We start from the raw sequence: 20979 nt of genomic DNA on the forward strand, positions 1-20979 counted from the left end.
ATGTCATGATTTGTAATTGGGTGACAATTTCAATGGCACTTCCCTGGTGCACGGCAATACAAGTGACTCAGGTATTGTGGCTTGTGCATTAAGGGACACTGAGTTACTGTGTGATGGACATGTGGCCCAATTTTCAGTCAGCGATTATCATGCATTGAGTGGTCCATAACAGACATGGCACAGTTGTATGTAGGTAACAAATGCCCCATTGGCAGTGTCCCCAAAGCTGTATATGCACCCTTTGCCAACATGATGGCAGGGATCATGTGTGTGTAATGATGACAATGTAGCACTAAATATGGATAGCCCACTTTGCTGTCCCAATACAGTGAAATGTGGTATGCTGACAGTGTCTTACCTGATTATCATTGACAGAATGCATGGGCACAGGTGTTGTCATTGCACCTGAAATGTGTTACCCAGGGTCACATGTACCAAGATCATGTTTTGTGAGTCACACATTGCAAAACTTAGCAACTCGCAATTTGCAAGCAGGATGATCTGAGGTGCAAGACTATCAATGGCACTGTTTGCAAATCACAAATGGGGTAGCAAATGACCTACCACATGAATTTTGATGAGGTAGGTCTCATTTTGTAAACCCCTTAGGAATGGCGGCACTCACAGGGATACTGGCCTGCTGGGCTCAGCAGACCACCATGTCTGTGATTGCTTTCAAATAGAGATGTATATTTTTGTTTAAATGGAGCCTTATTTCATCAGGGGTAAACAGAAAGCATTTCAAAAACAAATATTATGACTCAAATATTTTTTATGAAGAAGTCAGTGGTCCGTGGGATAACTAACTGTAATTGTTTAGTGCCAGCATTTGCGGTCAACAAAGAATGAATCAGCGGACTGCGACTTGCTAATAGGAAAGGAACACCCCTTCCCAAATGCCACTAGCAGACCCTGTTTTGTGATTGGGCAATATGATAGCAGAATGGTAAAATTAGGGGAGTGCATTTGAATGAACATTTTTCCTGACAGTAACACAATAAACCTGAAAACTAGGCCATTTGTGAGAATTAAAAATAGCTTGGTACATAGTCAGACATGACTCAACAAAGCTCAGGACTGCATTGTTATCATGTACAGACATGTGGAATACATCTCAGTACCGGGCACTAACAGTTTGTTCTACTTGCATTCAACATGGCCACAAACATTGCATGCAGCACGTCAAGACATCTGCTACTGTCATTCAGGAGCATTCAACTGTACACATTTGTCAATGTGATACTCACCAACAGGGCCACTGATTACAACACACAGGTGGTCCAGCAGGTCCTGTACTCGGGCCACCAGGTCAGCCCAGTGATGCTTCAGCTGGTGCTCATTCCTTGTTGTGTTGAATACATGCTTGAGGTGGTAGAGCACCTTGGCCCACAACAGTCGCCTTGCCTCTGTGTGATACCTCTGTATCACACACCTACCCATCTCCAGCATCAATGGCAGAAAGTGGCATACCAGCAACTCAAAGGCCCCAAGCTCCTCCTCATCCATGCGGGTCAGCCTCGCCCTTCTCGACATGTCCGTGCACAACAATTTAAACAGAAAAAGGGAAAAAGGAAGGAAAATAAATGTGTAAAAAGGTAACTTACAACCCAAACTACGAACCCCAACTAACCCAACTAATGTAACCCCCAAACATACACCCGACAGTACAAATACAATCCAAAGAACACTAAACTACACAAAAGTACTCAAACATGTACAATATACAAATAGAATACACAAAATGACACAAGAGAGACACCACAAGATACAAGAAATGCAATCCAGACATGAGCAACACCAAGACACAGCCACACATTCAAGAAAAAGCACAGACTGTAAAGTGAAAGTGAAAGTACACCCACAGTACCATGCCTGTAAACAGGATTTCCTATTACATCACTTACTGTCCCCTTTGCGGCCTGTTTTCCATCTTGCTTGTAATGTTTTGATGCATACAATGTTTGCGTGAATATTTTCGACGCATAACCAACATGTGCTGCAAAATACCACGCATTACATGGGAAACTTCTATTTTAATAGATATCCGCATGCGTGTGGTGCACTGGTGGAATTAATGCTAAGGGTCCATGTATGTTTAGTTAGCTTTTGCGTTGTTTTTTGACGCATTTGCATCAAAATCTTTGACTCAAACTGTGTTTGAGTGATTTTCAATAATTTAACATGCATGCACCCTGTATCAAGATGGAGATAGGATGGTATGGCCTGCAGTGTGTGGTATAGTGCTTGCCACATGTGGTAGAGCATGCAACTGTGGCTCAGATTTATACTTTTTTTGTGTCTCATTTCCTTCATTTTCTGATGCAAAAGCGACGCAAACTTACAAAATACAATTGTATTTTGTAAGTTTGCAATGCTTTTAAGTCAATAAATGATGTCAATGCGGCACAACAAAAGTATGAATTATAGCCTGTGTGTTTGTGTGTGAATCATCTGTAACAACAATATGTGTGCTTCTGAAGGAACGGCATGGAATACATTTGACGTAATGCTCGTGTATGAATGTGTTACAAATGAATATCTACATCAGATGGCAATTAATGATGTACAACAGTCATGATATGGGTTTGTAATATGTGTTGACTGATTTGATGTGTGTATTTGTTTGACTTTGGGGACATTACATTTCACACAACAAACAAAACTCAGGGATGATTGAGGATGGCTGATGAGGGCTAGATCGGGTATGTTACCCCTCATATGTCATTAATTGTTAGCTACTACTTCATGGTGACTTGTGTGTGCACTACCCATATGTCGGCCATGTGTACATGTTTGGTACGTACAGTGTTTGAGACACCGTACTTTAATTCCACCCATAAAAATGTTATGCACATGTCAGTTTGACTCATGAAAATTACCTATGTTACTCATGTTGCTGTGGTGGACCTGCTGCCCTGGCTGCATGTGTTCACTCATTTTCAGATGTGCATTCCACAGAAGCGTCCAGTTTAAGTGTGTGGGCATGAGTACCCTGTGTCAGGATCGGCTCCATGGTGTATCTTGCAAGGAAGAAGTGTACCAAAGTATAAGAGAAGCTAAAGTCATTCAAGGGGATAGGGCAGCTATGGTAGCGCAGATAAAACAGAAAAGTGAGTACAGAGCAACCTTAGTGTGGACAAAAATGGAACGAGTCAGTAATGGACAAACATGTAGGGCTTATCACTAAGATTGTACACAGGGTTGAGCTCAGAACTTCCCACAGCAACAGGGAACGTCAGTGCCTCTGTGCAGATGAATCTCACAGCTAGTCACCACGCAAGCCCCATAGAAAGGTGGCAACAGAAGTGAATCTGTGTCTGGACACTTAGGGTACAAACAAGGATTGTATTTACATGCATGAGATTAGCCCTTGTTGGTCGGGCTAGAGACACAGTAACAATTTCTGGAATACAGACATAGCACACTGTCACTGTTAGGCACTAATGACTACATGCAACACTAGACAAAGGATAGGGGCTGGATTAGCCTCCTGGCAACCAGGTACCAGGCCAAATACAAAGTAAAACACTTCTAGACAGGTGAGGACTGATAGTACACTTACCAGACACAATACCCCAAGAGGAAACAGAAAGCAAGGGAACCAACTAGGAGGCAAAGCCAGGCACAGGGAACAGGGTCTGGTTGACGCAAAGGCTGAAACAGGTCTGGGTAACAGAAAGCAGGCTTTGGCAGAAACAAACATGAAAAAGTCTGAGAAACAGGGAGCAGACTCTGACTGGAACAAGCAGGAACAGCACTGGGTAAACAGAGAGCAGGTTCAGCGTAATCAGAACTGTAACACAATCCAACAAGGGGTCTGGAACACAAAGGAATCATACTCCAATGCACGACGACAAGCTTCAAGGAATGGCAGCTTCTAAGCAGTTCCAGGCAGCAGCAAGGCCAGGGCAGAGTCACATAGCTGGGCTGCAAAAGAGAGGTCACAGGTGTGTGCAGCTTCAGTCTTTCACAAGTCCTGGAGGAGAGAATCCAGTATAAAGGGACAACTGGACTTTTCCCATAGGAAACAATAGACAGAAGATTACAGGTCTTACCGACTACCAGGCAGTGCATTATGGCACCTGAAGTCCATGCAAGCTAATGTAATTCTTCTATAGCATGCCATATGGAAAAGGGAAGCAAACAGGAGTCACAAAGGGAGTCTAGGTGAGTGTAAATGATGATTTCCAGGGTACAAATAGTCTATTTACAGCGACCCCTATAGATGGGAGGGCAAAGACTTAAAACATGGCAGTGGCAGGACTTATTTCCAGGGATGGACTGCACAGGGCATGTGTTGTGAACATTGCTTGTCATATCTGGGGCACTCATGCTATCCATTTTCAGAAATGATGCACCTTTTCTCACACAAGCTCCCTGCAGAGATAGCAAATGTCACACTTACTAATGTCAGGGGTCTGGTCATAAATTCCTGGTACCACTGATATTTCACATCCACTGCCTCATGTATGGTGCATTCATTTACCTTGTGATTGGAGATGTCATAGTTGTGTGTCATGTGCTACAGTAGACCATGTTGGCAATGGGGCTGTGTGTCATATGATGTGCTCCTATGATTTTGTCCTACAAATGTATTCAAAAGATGAGTTTGTGATGTTTGCTGTACAATCATACGCATCACATGTGATGTTGCATCAGAAGTAGTCAGATTTGGCTTTGTGACATGCTCCCTGAGATAATACTCACATTCCTAAAGAATGATGGAGAAATAAGTAACCAGAGCAGGATTGTGTGATAAAGTAAGGTGTTGAATTACATATCCTTACAAGGTGTTTTGATTGACTATTGGTGAAAAACGTTTTGCATAATCTGCTGTCTGTGGCGCATTCCTGCAGCTGTGTTTTTTATGTTCCCCCTCATTTTCCCTGGCACCATCGTCACCCTCCTCCTCCTCAGGCAGTTCTTGCGCGGGCTCTTACAGGGGAATGTTCCTCCTCACACAAATGTTGTGCAGGATAGCACATGTAAGTATTATTTTACACCCAATGTGTGGGGCATATAGGAGGCTGCCTCCTGTGATGTCCAGGCACCTGAATCTAGACTTCAGGATGCCAAAGGTCCTTTCTACAATGGTGCGTGTCCTCTGATGTGCCTCATTATAGTCACGCTCTGCTGCTGTGCTTGAGTTGGGGAAAGGGGTAGTGATCCGTGGCTGGATCCCCTAACCCTGATCAGCTGAATGTGATGTGGTGGTAACATGGTTGCACTACATGGCCTGGACATCCCATCCAATTAGACATATGTCATTGCAGAGGAAATGCAACAGTGAGGCCCTTTGATTTGACTTGGTGGCAATGCACAACACATCTCCATAAGTTGGCAGCGCTGAGGAGTTCAGTACTGACAATGCACAATTGTCCCATGTGTGACTTGGTTCTATACAAACGTTTGTAGTTCCCTCTGCCAGTGGCTCATGTGCAACCATTCACCTACACTACCAAATTTGCTCCAGGTAACCTGGATAACTGCCTTGTGGAAGTTGATGTATCTGTGAAGGAAGGGCCATCTCCCTGTACATCTGTTATTTTGATGGACAATTGGCTCTTTCAGTGTGTGCAGCAGTGTGCAGTTTGCATTAGTGGCACATCAATTAGTGTTCATAGCACAGTCCACTTCCTTATTGCTACCTGGCAATGGCACCCCAGGAGTGATGTGTGATGTTGGGACTGCCTCAGTATTTCCGTGTCACCTACATGTGAGTCTGCATCATCATGCTATGTGTCTCATGGTGTTAGATCTGCAGCAACACACCCCTTCTACGCTACATATTGCATGGGAGGGTGTCAGATTGACTAGGTGGCCTAGTGTAATATTAAATGGTTCATCCGCCAAGTTGCACTTCCAGTGTAGGCCATGTCATTGTCACAGTGTGCTTTGACATTGGTCCCTTGTAGCTCTAGAGTGGCAGCTAATGTTATTTGCAGCCGTCATTTGCCCATAGGTGTGTATCCCATTGTGTCAGGGTGTACAACATAACTACCTGTGTCACACCTCAGTGTCTTCCTGCCCACGTGTCAATGTAGTGATGATTGTATTGTGTGTCCTACAGGGTTGCTGTGCCGTGTATATATTGCTACGTTAATGGACTTACCGACAAGAAGGCCATTGCCATATCGTCCGTCCCGGAAGTGCTGATTGATGGTGCTGTGGCAGAAGATGAAGGAATCATGTACGCTCCCAGGATACTTGGCCAACATGTTGGTAAACAATCACTGGTGGTCAACTATGACCTGCACATTTATGGAGTGGGTGTGCTTTCTGTTCCGGAATACATGCTCTGTTGCTGCAGGTGGTGCGATCCGGACATGGGTGCAGTCAATTGCACCAAGCACATGCGGGAAGCCTTGTATTTGATAAAACCCCTGTTTGATCTCCTGCTGCTTCTGCTGGGTGTTGGGGAAGCTGATGTGACGGGGTGTGAGGGAGATGGTGGCATCTAGGACCTTGGGAAGGAAGGCAGAGAATGAGTGCTGTGATACCCCAGAGACCAGGGTACCCGTTGTTTGGAATGAGCCACTTGCCACCATATGCAGGTCAGCTAGCAGCTTGGTCACCGGTGGTATATTGTGTGGTGTCTGCAGGCTGGCTGTTATATGTGGCTCAGTTTGGAGCAGCAGCTGCTGGATGGCTTGCCAGTTGAGTCTATACCTCCGGATGATGTCCTGTTCCCTGAGGCCCTTGGGGGTTGTCCTGGTCCTGAAGACCCTCTCCTTCCTTCTCCGTTGCCTTTGGGGGCCACATTGGGGTGGTGGTGGTGGCTGCTGCTATTGGTCCTGTGCTCTGCATCATCTAGCATGCTGTATCAGTAGCACCTCCATGTTGTCCTGTTGAGCTATGATGTTGCTTGTATGTGTTTTCCTTATGTAGAGGTGTGTTTGCCTCATTTTAACGCCAGGCATTAAAATTTTACGCAAATCGGGCTTAGCTTCATTTTTCGGGTCCGCCTCCCACCTGTGCATCATTTTTGCCCTGTTAGATAAATATGGCGCTAGGGTGTTTGAGTCATTTTTTGGACGGGAATGCCTACCTTGCATCTCATTGACGCAAGGCGGTTTCACGCTTCCTTGAAATGACGCTAACTCCATATTTTTTACGCTAGACAGGTCTAGCGTCAAAAGCTAAATACGGAGTTAAGTTTGCACTGGATTGGCGTAAAAGAATTATGCAAATCCGGCACAGAGTATAAATGTGGGCCATCATGCCTGGAGTTTCCGCAGTTTTTGTGGTTTCCCTAAGAGAAAAGAGGTCTAGAGAGAACCACACAAACCACAAGAACTGCCATTCGTGGGCATTTTGGGCAGTTTATGACTAATTGGACTTTACTTTGTATGGGAGGACCACTCTTTTTTCATGAACTTTAAGGAATATTGGAAATCAGCTCATTTTTTAGGTTCACTGCACAACAAATTACGCTGCAGCAAATCATCTCCAGTATCCCCCAATTACAAATGAAACCCCATGGAATGAGGAATCATTATTTTGGCCCCATTTTTCCGGTCGCAATCCACACAGAAACCCAATTAAATGGATTTTAATACTCATTTACCACCTGTTCTGGGTAAGTGGTAAATGTATGTCGGAACATCTGGGTGGGGCAGAGGACAAGGGAGGGAGACTGGGAGTAGGAGAGGGTAGGGTAATGTAGTTTCTGACAGGGTCATTGACTTCTCACCCTTTCAGAAAAAAATATGTTATGAGGCTTGGAATGAGGCTGTAATCTACACATACTGACTGTCTGAGTAAAAGGTTCTCTAAATTTTCCTCGGAAAATGCTACGTTTTGTAAACCCTTCTAGAGACTCTGATAAAAAAAATCCATCTATCTACACATACAGTATATATATATATATATGCACAAGCATATGTGTGTATGTATACCTGTATATATGCCCACAAACATACATATCTAGCTAAATGTGTGTGGGTGTTCTGCGTCTGTGTGTGTGTTATCAAAGACTCATAATGCGCTTACCAAACTCATCATATTTAAAGAAAAATGTAGAAAACGTTTTAGTCAGACATTCACGATGTACAGAATACGGATTGCACTTTCTATTAACAGGCCTGACTATCGAAAATGTGATGCGTCAGGACTACCATTTCTCCATGAAACAATCTCATGCTCGTAGTCCATAACACTATTAAACCTAGTACCATAACATATTAAACCCCAAGAGTAATTAGGATATTTTAATTTGTTTAAATCCCTTACCGTGCAGTGGAAAATTAACTTCATATTTTTCTTATTTAACACTTAATTCATTGAGTCCCAAAACACATTTAATTCCATGCCAACCAGAACATGCAGCTGTGCGGCAGTAACGAAAGTACTTTTCCATTTCATCACAGTTCATGCGTCATTAGTGCACGTCAGCTTTCTTCCAATATTGCAGGCAAGTCCACTCTTTTTCCTAAAGTGTTTATGAAAATAGAGATGTTCTTAATTTTCTTAAAGAAACGCATTTTTATTAAAATTGCGATGCCAATATTTTGTCCGTTTTTTCACTTCATTAAACAAAGGAGGTATTCCATTTTCCCATAACCCCTAAAGACGAAAAATAAATCAACGAAAATTAGTTGATTATTTAGAATTTGGTGGATACACAGTATCTGCAAAAAATAGATGGGTGTCCATGTAAACACTTTAAATAGAGCAGGGGGTAGACCTGCCAAAGAAAAGTCATGGAAACTAATCTCAGCGCTCAGCCTGCTTAATTTGAGCCAGTGGTTTCAGGTGGAGCTCACCATCACTCACTTTTTGTGAAAACAGCAGTTCTTTTTCCTCAGCAGTCTTTGATCCAGAGCAAGAGAGACAAAAACCCAAAAAGGAGTAAGAAAGAGGTTAGGCTGAAAAACAGTGACAAAAGGAGAACGGAGGGATGAAAAAGAATCTGCAAGAATGACATAAAGGAAGGGCAGGGGAATGTTTGATGGGGTGTTAATGTAGTGAAATTATGACGACAGAGCCATGGTGTTCCACAAACAGCTTTGACAGTGTCGGGCGTGGGCTTCTGAGAGAATCGTTGGGCACCAACACTTAGGCTTTTGACACAGGGCTGCCCCCTTTTGTTAGCCTAGCACCATGGTGCAAGATTGTCTGCGTTGTAGGCAGGGTTGTTTTTGTGCAGAAAGGGACACCTTCCCAGGAGGCTTTTTCTAGAATGCAGCATACACAGAAAGAGGAAAAAAACGAGCAGAAGTAAAGATATTTCTCCTTGTTGCACCTCTTCTGGGGAGCCATTAGGTTTTGGTGCATACCCAGGTTTTCAAGATCTGGGGATGTGTCAAAATCCCTGCGTGTTGCAGGGGAACACCCACAGCAATGCCCATGGAATGCCTCCTTAATGCAGAGTAAGACAATGCATTGATTTGCACTGCCTTGCCATACTTAATATCTATGAGGCTGTTCAAAGCCATGCAAAGTGGCTTTGCGTGGCCTCATAGATATGATTTGGAGGTTTGCGCCATTTTTGCATCCCAAAAAAGTGACACACCTGCAGTGCAAGAGGCTCATAAATATGCCCCTTATTCTTTTACAAATAAATTACTGTCTCCCAGGTCTGTATGTGTAGAAATGAGTTTATTGGAAGAAAGGACAGCTCCCATGTACACCCCTATGTGGCAGATACATTTAAAGCAAATTCTTTTCACAAGAAAACAAAGATGGGCAAATTTCTTGTTTTTCAAAGAGAGACAATACAAGGCAGGTAAATATCTTGAAACAGCATTGAGACAAAAAAGAGTGAAAAGTAACCGTGCTGCTGAAACGCTTGAAGCAGTGCTATCAATATTAAGGAACCCCAAATAAAAAAAATATCGAAGTCAGCATGAGTGACACATTTACAACAGTCCATGGGAAGAAGAGGAAAGATCTTCCTAAGAAGATTGAGAACAAAATATCAGAATAAACCTCTCTAATCTGGGGCTGAACAGGGAGTTTGAAGTGAAATAAAAATGATAGTAATGTGCTTGAAAGATAGGTGAAGAAATCATTTTGTGTCTAGAAAAGAACACACAAACGAGGTATATGTAATTCTGGTTATAAGAATACGGGCCTCATTTATGAGGCCCTAGCTGCACACTGCGCCACTGGAACCTAATTTTTTTGTGGCGTAGTGTGCTAGCCCATATATACTAGTCCTGGATGGAATTTGCGTAGCAGCGCTAAGCAGAACAACACAGAGTTGGAAAAATCTTTTTCGCGCTACGCGGAGTTTTGCTAGCAGACGGAATATTTTGCTGCACCCATTCGAGTGGCGTTTAACACCACTGGCAACATGAAATACGTCCTCGCATTGGAATTCTGCATGGGCGCAGACATCTTGTTTGTTTTGCTTCTTATGTTGCTGAGCCCTACTTTTCTATCACTCTATATTCCTCTCATTCCTTTTCTCTTTCTCATTTTATATTTTAACTTTTCTCCTAATTTGTTTGTCTTTTTTTGCAACTTTTTAACTTTTTCATTTATTTGCTTTATTTTTTTCCATTCCTTTTTCCTTATCCTTCCTTATCTTTCCCCCTCCCCAAGGCACAGAAGGGGAGTGGCAGCTCCAGGCCCCCATCCATCAGTCACCTTCCTTGCGCGTGGCAGCAACGTCAAGGGGTGCAGCCCCGCACCATATTTTCTGCGGTGGAGGTGGCTGCCTAGGCGTTCTATGTGCAGAGCCACCTCCCCTCCACTTGGCAGCAGGCGGCAGGCCCATGTCTGGGTACGGCCTCCGGGAGTGCCAGCAGCTTTGGGGTCCAGCGCACCCAGCAACAGCTGATGCACCAGTGGGCCAACAGTCTAGATCGGGAGATGGACCTGCTCAACCTGTTAGTCGTCGAGGTTGTGGGGCTTGGTGAGTAAAAATTTATTATTAGTTGTGCTCTTTGCTAATAGTTTCCTCCCAAATAGCAAGCATGCTGCTCACATGCAAGTAAGTTAACTTTATGTTACAAATATAATATTACGTGATCGTCAGCTAGACCGGTGCTCAGCGCTACCTAACTGTACTTGATTTTGGTGCTTGCTTGGGCTGATTAAGAAGTAATTCAGAGACTCCTCCTGTGCCCTGTCTAAGATAGCCATCGTTAATATATTATTATTAGTGAGTCTGCATATTCTCTCACTTCTCTGTGCCTTTCTTTTTTGTAGCTTGTTCAGTGCCAACTGCCAAGCAATTTCCCAATAATCTGTAGTAGTTTTTCACGCATCCAATCACTGCATTGAACTGTAGACATCATTCATTGCAATTTATTGGAAATTCCAAAATGTAGTTTAGAAATTTGGAATAGGGTTAGGAAATTTGGAACATGATGGTCCCTGATACTATTATTATTATTATACAGGTGCTCTGATCCTCTGATGTAGAAATGCTACTGCATTTGCCTTTTCCTTTTAAAAAAATAATATTCTTGGCAAGATTATTTATTAACAGGACCACTAATCTTTTTTATTTTTTTTCTTACATCATCCAGCATCCAGGGGAGGGCTGGTGGTGAGATGGGCAAGGAAGCTGAAGGTGGCCCCTTCACAAGTGCTGGGGGAGATGGCTCTGCTGCCCCGTAAATCCTCCTGTTGTTGTTAATATTGATATTTATTTCCCTAACTTTTACTGCTCCACACAACTATTTCTACCTTTTTACTGTGCCTGTCTCCTAATTATTTTCCAACTCCACTTCAATGTATCTGTCTCGTATTTTTCTTCTCCTTGCATTATCCTATTTACCTATTTTTTATATTTCAATTTTCTTTACTTCAAACTGTCTGGCTATGCTAGTCTGTCTGTAGTTTCCTTTCTTCTGCTTCTGTCAGTGAGCTTTCCCTTTCCTCCTATGTATCTTATTTTGTGGAGTGGTGCTGAGGCTCAGAAAACACATGTACTGAAAATTACCATGCTCATGTAAGGTATTCTACACATGTTTCGTGAGAAGGCTTTCTTTTTCTTGCGACAGGTCAATCATTAAAAAAAGGAAAAAAATATGTTTTTGAACATGGTCATGTAATTGTTTGTACCCTCCAATGTTGTGTATGTATTATTAGTATACTAGGAGTTGTTAGCCGTGTACCATGATTGGACGTATGAAGAGGATGGCCCCATTGCATTAGCCAACAAAGACCATATACCATTGATTGACCAATTATTGAACCTTTTTATTTCTCTTGAAAAACTCAGATTCATCAATAGCTAGTTGTGCCCCTCCAATACCATTTGTTTTATTTGAGTACCTGGCTTTAAAAAAATTGCCAAACAACAAAATGCCAACCTTATATTTTGATAGAAGAGAATCTGTAACTGAAATATAGTGAGGTGCGGCGGTTGTATTTTGCTATCACAAAAAAACAATAGGGAAAGGGGTATTTGACGACTAAATTGTGTAATGATTCTTTCTAGCCACACCGACCACCAGTGCCAGGGCAAGCAGTGACAGCACCAATGCGGCTGAGTGAGCGGAAGAGTGGGAAGTCTCTGCGGTGGCAATTGAGGGCGGTGGTAAGTCCTATTGCTTGCTTATTGACAATTAGTAATATAGGGGCATATTTATACTCCGTTTGCGCCGGAATTGCGTCGTTTTTTTTACACAATTCCGACGCAAAACGAACTCCATATTTATACTTTGGCGTTAGACGCGTCTAGCGCCAAAGTCCATGGAGTTTGCATCATTTTTTAGCGTGGACACCTACTTTGCGTTAATGATATGCAAGGTAGGCGTTCACGTCTAAAAAATCGACTCCGAGGCATGTGCGCCGTATTTACACTCCCAGGCAAAATTCACGCCTGGGAGTGGGCGGGTCAAAAAAAATGACGTACGGCCGCTTTTGCGCCGTTTTTTAGCGCCTGCAAAAGGCAGGCGTTAAGGGACCTGTGGGCTCTGAAGGAGCCCAGAGGTGCCCTCCCATGCCCCCAGGGACACCCCCTGTCACCCTTGCCCACCCCAGGAGGACACCCAAGGCTGGAGGGACCCATCCCAGGAACATTAAGTAAGGTAAGTTCAGGTAAGTCATTTTTTTATTTTATTTTTGTGGCATAGGGGGGCCTGATTTGTGCCCCCCTACATGCCACTATGCCCAATGACCATGCCCAGGGGACAGAAGTCCCCTGGGCATGGCCATTGGGCAAGGGGTCATGACTCCTGTCTTTGCTAAGACAGGAGTCATTTCTATGGGGGTTGGGAGTCGAAAAAAATGGCGCAAATCGGGTTGAGCCGAAAAATTTGCCTCAACCTGACTTGCCCCATTTTTTGACGCCCAAGCCCCATATCCCCCTACGCCGGCGCTGCCTGGTGTACGTAGTTTTTTTCCACGCACACCAGGCAGCGCCGGCGGCTAACGCCGGCTAACGTCATTGATTAAATACGGCGCCCGCATGGCGCTTCAGAATGGCGATAGCCGGCGCTAATTTTTTTGACGCAAAACTGCGTTAGCGCAGTTTTGCGTCAAAAAGTATAAATATGTCCCATAGTCTCTAGAAGAGTGTACTAGTGTTGACTCACTCGTCAACACCCTGCTTTTGCAGATGCAGCGGGTGTTAGGTAAGTATTGGGCTCTTCTATCTGCAGCTCAGCAGACTAAGGTTTATAAAATGAACTTGAACTATCATGTGTATTGGAAAATTGAAAGAAGGATGGAAGTAGAATGATTGGGTGAAGTATAATATGAGTGAAAGGATGTGTGCGTGGATGAAAGGGTACTTGTTTATAATCATATAAGTGGGTGATGAGGAGGATGATAGGATGCATGGGTGGGTGAAGGGTCGATGAAAGGGTATAGAGGTGAAGGATGCCAGCCCAGGTGGGTGAAAGGGTATGGGTGAAAGGATTCCATGCCTGGATGGGTGAACGGACTCCTAGGGTCGGTTAGATCTCTTGGATGGGTGAATGGGTGAAAGGATGCATTGGTGGTTATTCGGTAAATGGATGTTGGTGAAAGGTTAGTAGAGAGCCATGTTTGGAATTTGGATGGTTTTAAATGTATGAGAGAATGTAAAGTTTAGCTTAAATGGTGTGTATCAAAGCCAAGGGTGAAGAATAAGAGTACAAGAAGCACACATTTGCAATGACGAATAGATAAATGCTTCGAATAAAGAAACAAGGGAGATCTTCTGGATAGGGGCATTCTTCTCACCTACTTTACTTGCTTGGAATGGTTTTTATCAAAGGTTTGAATGGTATTTTAGAATATTCCCTTGACTCACAGTATTTTTCAAGCGAGGCAAATAATATGTATCCCAACATTCATTTCCCATCGTCTCCCTCGCTACGGCCTTTTACCAGTGATACCAATGATGACCTAACAGCTGCACGGTTCAATTCAGCAGAATCAGCACCGCAATGTTGGCTATGCAATGTGCGTCTGTAAGCATAAGTTAAGTTAATGTGTCAAACACTTTTCAATGCATGGCAATGCAAAATCAAGGTGTGTTTCCCTTTCCTCCCAGTGCCCACTGTGTCAGTCACTTCATAGTACTTCACTCCTTTAATCTTCCTTAAGTTCTGTCCCAGACTCCTGAGTAATTCAAAAATCCAATCTCTGCTTGCACTCCATTTTTCAAGCCATGTGATAAATATAATTCCTTATGGCTTCTATAATGGATTTACTTCTGTTTTATTTTTTCCCTTTCATCATTTGCCAACCACAGTGAATTTCACTACTAGCCAAACCTTACGCACATGAGGATGATGATGAGCGATGGATTGATCTGTAAAATGTGTTCTTTACCTACCTATCCTAATCCACTGTACCTTACTCTGTAGTTCAGTATTTTAAGAAGATTCCTTACCTTAGTGCAAAGCAAATGCATTTTTTTTTTAGAAAAAAGTAGTCAATACAAAGTGTGGTGGAGGAGCGGCATGAGGACCGTGACTAAAGTGGTCCATAGGTAAATGCCTTGATTTTCCTGAATGGGATAGTCTGTGACAATGCCAAATACAATCTATATCCCATTCCTTAATCCTTTCCTTGCACTGCAATGCATCGCTTTTCCCACTGCATACTTATGGCAGACAGGAGGTCTGCATAATTGATTAAATTATGTGGGGGGTTTCATTCATAGTACTCATCGGCCTTGTAGTCCAGGTACAAAGAAGAACAGGGTCATTGGAATAAAATAATTTTCTAGTACAGCTGCCCCGGCTGCAGACAGTAACGTGTACAATTACGGCGCTAGCTGAGCTAGCAATGCCATCATTAATTTAGCACAACAGTAGAGAGAAGAATACTTGTACTCCATAGCGCATATTATGGCTGTTATCACCTTAAAATTGAATGTCCTGAGGTGACCACATGTACTGCTACTGTACCACCACACTACATGATTTTAAACAAGTGTTTTGCTCAGAGCATTGTTTACAATGTCTCTTTTTTCTTTCTTGATATATCTATTCCTGCTGGTCGACCATCATTTCAGGAAGTAGCAGTCCGGTTGCAACGGACGAAGCTCGAGGCCATACGGGCTGAGCACCAGCGGCTGGTGATCCTTGAGGAAGAAGAGGATGTCAGTACTCAGGGTCCCAGCCAGGCCCCAGTGCCTCCAGCCTAGCAACACCTCTGCTGCAGTGCCAGGGCAGCCGCCCACCATCATATCATCTCTGCTGCCCCCCCTCCCTTCGTAGGCTGGTGAAGTTAGAGGCCCATCAGGCATGTGTGGAGGGGCTCCTCAGGAGAATCCGGGCTTGCCTTTAGTGCTCTCCTCTGCCCCTTTTTTAATCTTTTATTTTTGTGAGTGGGACTTGTTGTGGGTGAAGAGGGTGGGAATGGGTTTTAGCAGGACTTTTTTTTTTTATTATTCTATGCAACATGGACAAATGGACATTTTTAGGTTGGAACATTGGTTGGGGAAAGGGAAATTTTTTGAGGATAGTGGTGGGCCAGTTGTGGGTGGAAGGGACGGGTATTTTTTTTTTGTTTGGGACGGGATAAAATAAATAGTTATTTACAGTTCTTTATGCCTAAAGTCTTTTTTGGGGGTGTTTTACCTCCCAGGTCTGACTTTACACAGCATGTTTTCAAAATCTACTGATAGTGTATTCCTTTTAGCGCAGCATGTTTTACAAATCTACTGATAGGGTAAAACAATTATTTAAGCAGTTAGGTAACCTTGCCCAAATACTCTTCTAGTCTCTGCAGTGCATTCTGCAAAATTTTAACCATAGGAGTGGGGGCGGAGTGTTTGGCCATTGCCAAATATATTGCCTAAACTAAAGGTAAAGCAATGCTTCATAATTCTCTTATCTGAATGGATGAAGTTAGGGCTGCATGGTTTCTCATGGTACCATGGTCGTGTAGTAGTAACATGCTGGTGCACTAACAGTAAAGTCATCGGAAGTAAGGTCCCACTCCAACTAAGTGAACTCAAATGAAGATCCTGCACACTGAGTTGAGGTTGCTTCTACCACATCCACCCCACCAAGTGTGTGACTAATCAATGGTGAAAATTATTAGGTGCCATCTCAATCAATCACACAGCCCGGAGGAAGAGGGTTTGGGATTTGATAAATGGACGGGAGAGGGATTTTGGGAAATGTGTGTCAAAAAGACAAACACAACACAAACACAATATTTATCTAGGAAATTATCATCTGCCTGTTGTGGGAGGAATAGAAAAACATGAATATGTATGACACAGGAAACTTTACATTCTGTCAGCCCTAGTGAGACCCAAGATGTATATATCTAAAAATGTTCAGTCAGCTACGTTTGCAAAATAGTACATATAATTATTCTTGAGGTGAAGCTAACACACACAGTTCTAAAAAAATAATTTTGAAAGGAAAATGATACTAGTCTGTATTGCCAAATTGGGTGGTGCTTCCGCAATCTTCTTGGATTGTCCCGTCAATCTTCTTGGGTGCCTGCCTGAAGCGGTACGAAAGGTAACCATGAGTGTTATGGTGCAGGGGAAGAGAAGGCCTATGGATTGTAAAATAGAAATGATTATCATCATGATATTCTAGAATCAAGAATGATGGAATGAAGGTAAGCTTCATGAGGAGTAGTATACCAAGAAGACTCAGAGGTGGCAGAGCAAGAGCAAAGACCCTTGCAATCATCCACCAACAATCACAGACAAGTGTCAGCATGTGTCAAGATGATCAAACTCGCAACTGTCATGCTCATCATAACATTTAGCCTAGAGCACTCCATAATGTGACATAATTATCCATCACATGTCTGTCTCATCCAGTTTCCTACAACAAGCCCTCCATCCAACCACATAGTTTCAAGTTTGAGCCAGCCAGCAGACACGCACAGCAGCAGCACAGTTTCCAAATCAAGTAATTGATGCACCTCTCACCACCAGTCCACAGATTGGAGTAGGCTTCTTAGAATCATCCTCACATCACCCATGTTGATTTCCATGAAGTTGATAACTTCCTTCTTCCGGCAGTTGTTTAAGTTGTCAAATCACACTCAGATTCCTTCCATCATCACCCGGACTCTGTTTAAAGATTTTTATGTCCAACTCCATACCAACTCCTCCAGAGAGTCACAGTCTCACGGCCCAATTGAGATAGAGCGATCTTTTGCTGTTAAACAACAAGAGAAACCTTGAATATTTTTTTTTTCTGGACTAGAATTTTGTTTGTTAGCTAAATGGACTGGTCGGATCTTCTTTGACAAATGTGATACAGAAAGCAGCGCACCAGAAAACAAAACAGAGTAAAAACGCTGGCAAACAAATTTCGGTAAGTGTGAAAGGGGAAAAAAATTACCTTCAGGAAACAAATGATCATTCATTATTATTTTTATGTTACCACATTGTAAATCGATCATGACACAAACACAAACCAGTGTAATATATTTAAACAATATAAACACCCACTCTCACTATCTGCCACCATTAGACAGGATGAGTCAAACAAACCATCTCAATTCTCAACATTGAAACAAGTATCTCACATAACAATCGTTGAAGCATATATATAGCATTACCTGCCTGTTTCAATCAATCATAGTGGCACATTGGCCATTCTCTTCGATTCAGGAAACAAAAAACGAATTGACCAGTATGTTGCAAATCAAATATCTGAGGCAGTCCTGCTAAGGGACAAAAGAAAGGATAGGCACAGAATAGAGGCAGGCATTGTCTCTCAAATCACCTTGAAGTGATTTTGGGGTATTTGGGGCTTATTCAATGCACACTGGTCCAACTACAATTCGGCCATACATGTGCCTAAAACAGTTGTGGTCATTAGTCATTTAGACAGAAACACACAATATACAATAATACGGTTCCCACAGCTAGCTACTTTTTTTCCTCAAAGCAGTTCATAGTAGAAAGTGGAAAGTTCTATGGTGCCCCAGGTCTATATAGGGAAGTAGAGTTCATCCTCAAACTCAGGTGGTTTACTCAGAAGTTGGTCAGCTAACACACTACCATGACCTGAGTCTGACCAATCATCACTCTCATTCACCTCCTGTTGTACTTCAGGTTTGCTGTAATTTGGTGGCATAAAATGCTGATTCATTTTGATCATGGTCAATCTCTTGACAGTTTGGGGAAAGAGACTGGTCTTTCTCACTGTCACAACTGCACCAGCTGCACTGAACACACGCTCAGCGGATACACTGGCTATACGTGAAGCCAAATACTTAATTGCCAGCCTGCTGAACACTGTCCCTTGGCGCCTCTTCCCATACCAATACACCAATGGGTTTTGATCTAGCTAGACCTCCGTTGGGTCATCCAGGTAGGCCTGGACCATCCAATCAATACAGACAAAATAGATGCACTGTTCCTAGCAGAAAGGAAGGGAAACCCTCAGGTTTAGGAGTAAGAGCCCTCACACATCCAATTGGATGTCATGCTTCATCATCGGGGTGCTCCTCGTCAGACCGGCGCTGCAATGTCTGACGGGCTCCCCATAAGGGGGCTCTTTGCCGGAGATCTTTTTCGAGTAATTGGCATGAAGAACTACAAAGCAGGTCGTGATTCAAGAGCAAGAGAGAGTTTAAAATTGGTTCTATGTCCCGAAAAACTATTGAAAAACTAAATCACATTTAATGGGTAGTGAAGGAATAAGACCAAGGTTAAAAACTCTGTGAAAGTGATAAATTGAGGTAATGCTCAAACACTTTCCACAACTTAAAGGGGCAAGTAATTATCTTAAAGCCACCTGTACATAGGTCTACATGTTTCGCGTCTCACGGTCTAAAAAAAATCCACTGACGCTTCTTCAGGACCATACATCATAGGTAAATACTTCTCCTGAATTATAAGATCAAAACATTATAGAGTAGTTTATCCAAAATATAATAAATCAAACCAAATGTCGCAGTCACTTATAGTAAAGTGTACTATCCGTCCAGTCAACTAAACACATTAAGGTCGCCCTGGAAAAATTAAGATGGCATAAGTTATAGTTATAACAGTGACCAGTGCTGGGTTAGTGTACATACTGTGTGACAAACCGAATAACACGGTGTAAAAATACAGAAATGATAAAATGAAAAAATGAAAAAAGAGCTTACCGTCCCCTATTGTAGGAAGGGCTCCATAGGAGGCACATGCATCAGGTTGTCACTACTAGATAGAAAAAAGGGAAGATACCACAAATGCATACACTCCCTACAAATTATGACATAATGAATCCGGAAGGGCTGTAAATAATAATGCACGATCTAGAGCGTGCTAAGGCTCACTGAAGCGATAGCAGTAAAAGCGCACTCGAGTTCTACTTAGTAAAAGACCACTCGAGTAAACCTTGCAAACAAGCCAACAGGGAGAGAGGGGCAATAATACTCACAATTTGGAAGAGGCAAGCCCGTCTTTCGCACCTACCACGGTGTGTCCTCCTGAATCTGTACACGCTTGGGGTAGGTTCGAGTTTTAAAGGTCAGGAAACGCTGAAGTGCAGCGTTTCACCGATGCTTGGCTCGGAAGTCGTAAAAATAGAAAAGGGACTGATAGCACATTCAATTGCACTGAAAAAGGACTAAAAACTCCAGTTTTTGGGGTCATCTTTAAGAAAAACAATCAGGTTTATCAACAGGGCATTTCTAATAGAAAATTAAATGCGGGCTGATTCTGTAAAGATAAATTCAACAAGGAGGTTGAACAACCCAGAAAACATGAAAATACAAATGAATAATCCCTGCACCCAGGTCAGAGGACCATAAAAAAAATCCAGCTCAAATCAGCTCAATGGAAGGGATGTAATAAGTGCCCAGATTCATTCTCTGGGAGGGAACACATCCACTAAAATCATAAGTGTCAATCTCACAGGCCTATAATAGATGGAAAACAGAGGTTTCAAAGGCAAAAGGTAATGAGAGGACATTAATGGTCCTTCTGTGACAAGCTAATCCAGGATATGTCATCATTAAGACCTATGACTTGAGTCCGGAGTCTATATACGCAACGTTGTTCAAGCCTAAAAAGTGTACTAGTCGCATTGACCAGTCGAATGGGAGCGTCAAGGACCACCCACTTCAAATCATCTGGATCATGGGGGGCTTCTAGGAAATGTTTACAAAGTTTCGTAGTAGCACGTTTACACCTGATATTACTACGGTTCTCATTTATTCTTAACTTTACAGGTCTAGTTGTCATGCCCACATAGCGTAATCCACAGGGGCACGTAATCATGTCAATGCATTGTCTGGTGTTACAGTTTGTGTGTTTTGTAAGGCGCCAGTGGCCGAAAGTTTCTAAGTCCAGGGTCTTACAGGTGTTGGTCAATGGGCATACATTGCACTGCCCACATGGATAGTGGCCATTCACTGGAGGGAGTTTCCAGAGTCTCGATTGTGAATTGTTCAGGTGTGTACCACTAGATCCTTAATGTTCTGAGTCCTTTTAAATGCAAAAAGAGGTCTGGGGATGGTCTCTCCTCCACTTGTCAAAATTGCCCACCTTTTGTTGATTAATTTCTTAACAACATTGGTCAATGGGGTGAAGGTTGAGACACAAGTAAGGATTGGAGTACACTCCTTACTCCCACTGCATAGAAGAGCTTCGTGATTGTTATTACGGGC

The 20979-nt window shown here is 42.9% G+C and overlaps 1 long non-coding RNA gene across 2 annotated transcripts in view; it reads left to right on the forward strand.

The window, feature by feature from the left end:
* LOC138258679 (uncharacterized) overlaps nucleotides 1–16062 on the forward strand; it is a 155788-nt gene extending 139726 nt beyond the window's left edge. The window contains exons 2-4 of one of the 2 annotated variants that reach the window (XR_011198497.1): nucleotides 10549–10861; nucleotides 12398–12496; nucleotides 15410–16062. This is a non-coding gene — a long non-coding RNA (uncharacterized lncRNA). Of the gene's footprint in view, nucleotides 1–10380; nucleotides 10862–12397; nucleotides 12497–15409 lie in introns of those variants that run through there. The other variant, XR_011198496.1, reaches the window with a different exon arrangement.
* Nucleotides 16063–20979: the final 4917 nt, after the last annotated feature.

This window comes from Pleurodeles waltl, chromosome 9 (assembly GCF_031143425.1).
Source record: "Pleurodeles waltl isolate 20211129_DDA chromosome 9, aPleWal1.hap1.20221129, whole genome shotgun sequence".
NCBI lineage: Eukaryota > Metazoa > Chordata > Amphibia > Caudata > Salamandridae > Pleurodeles > Pleurodeles waltl.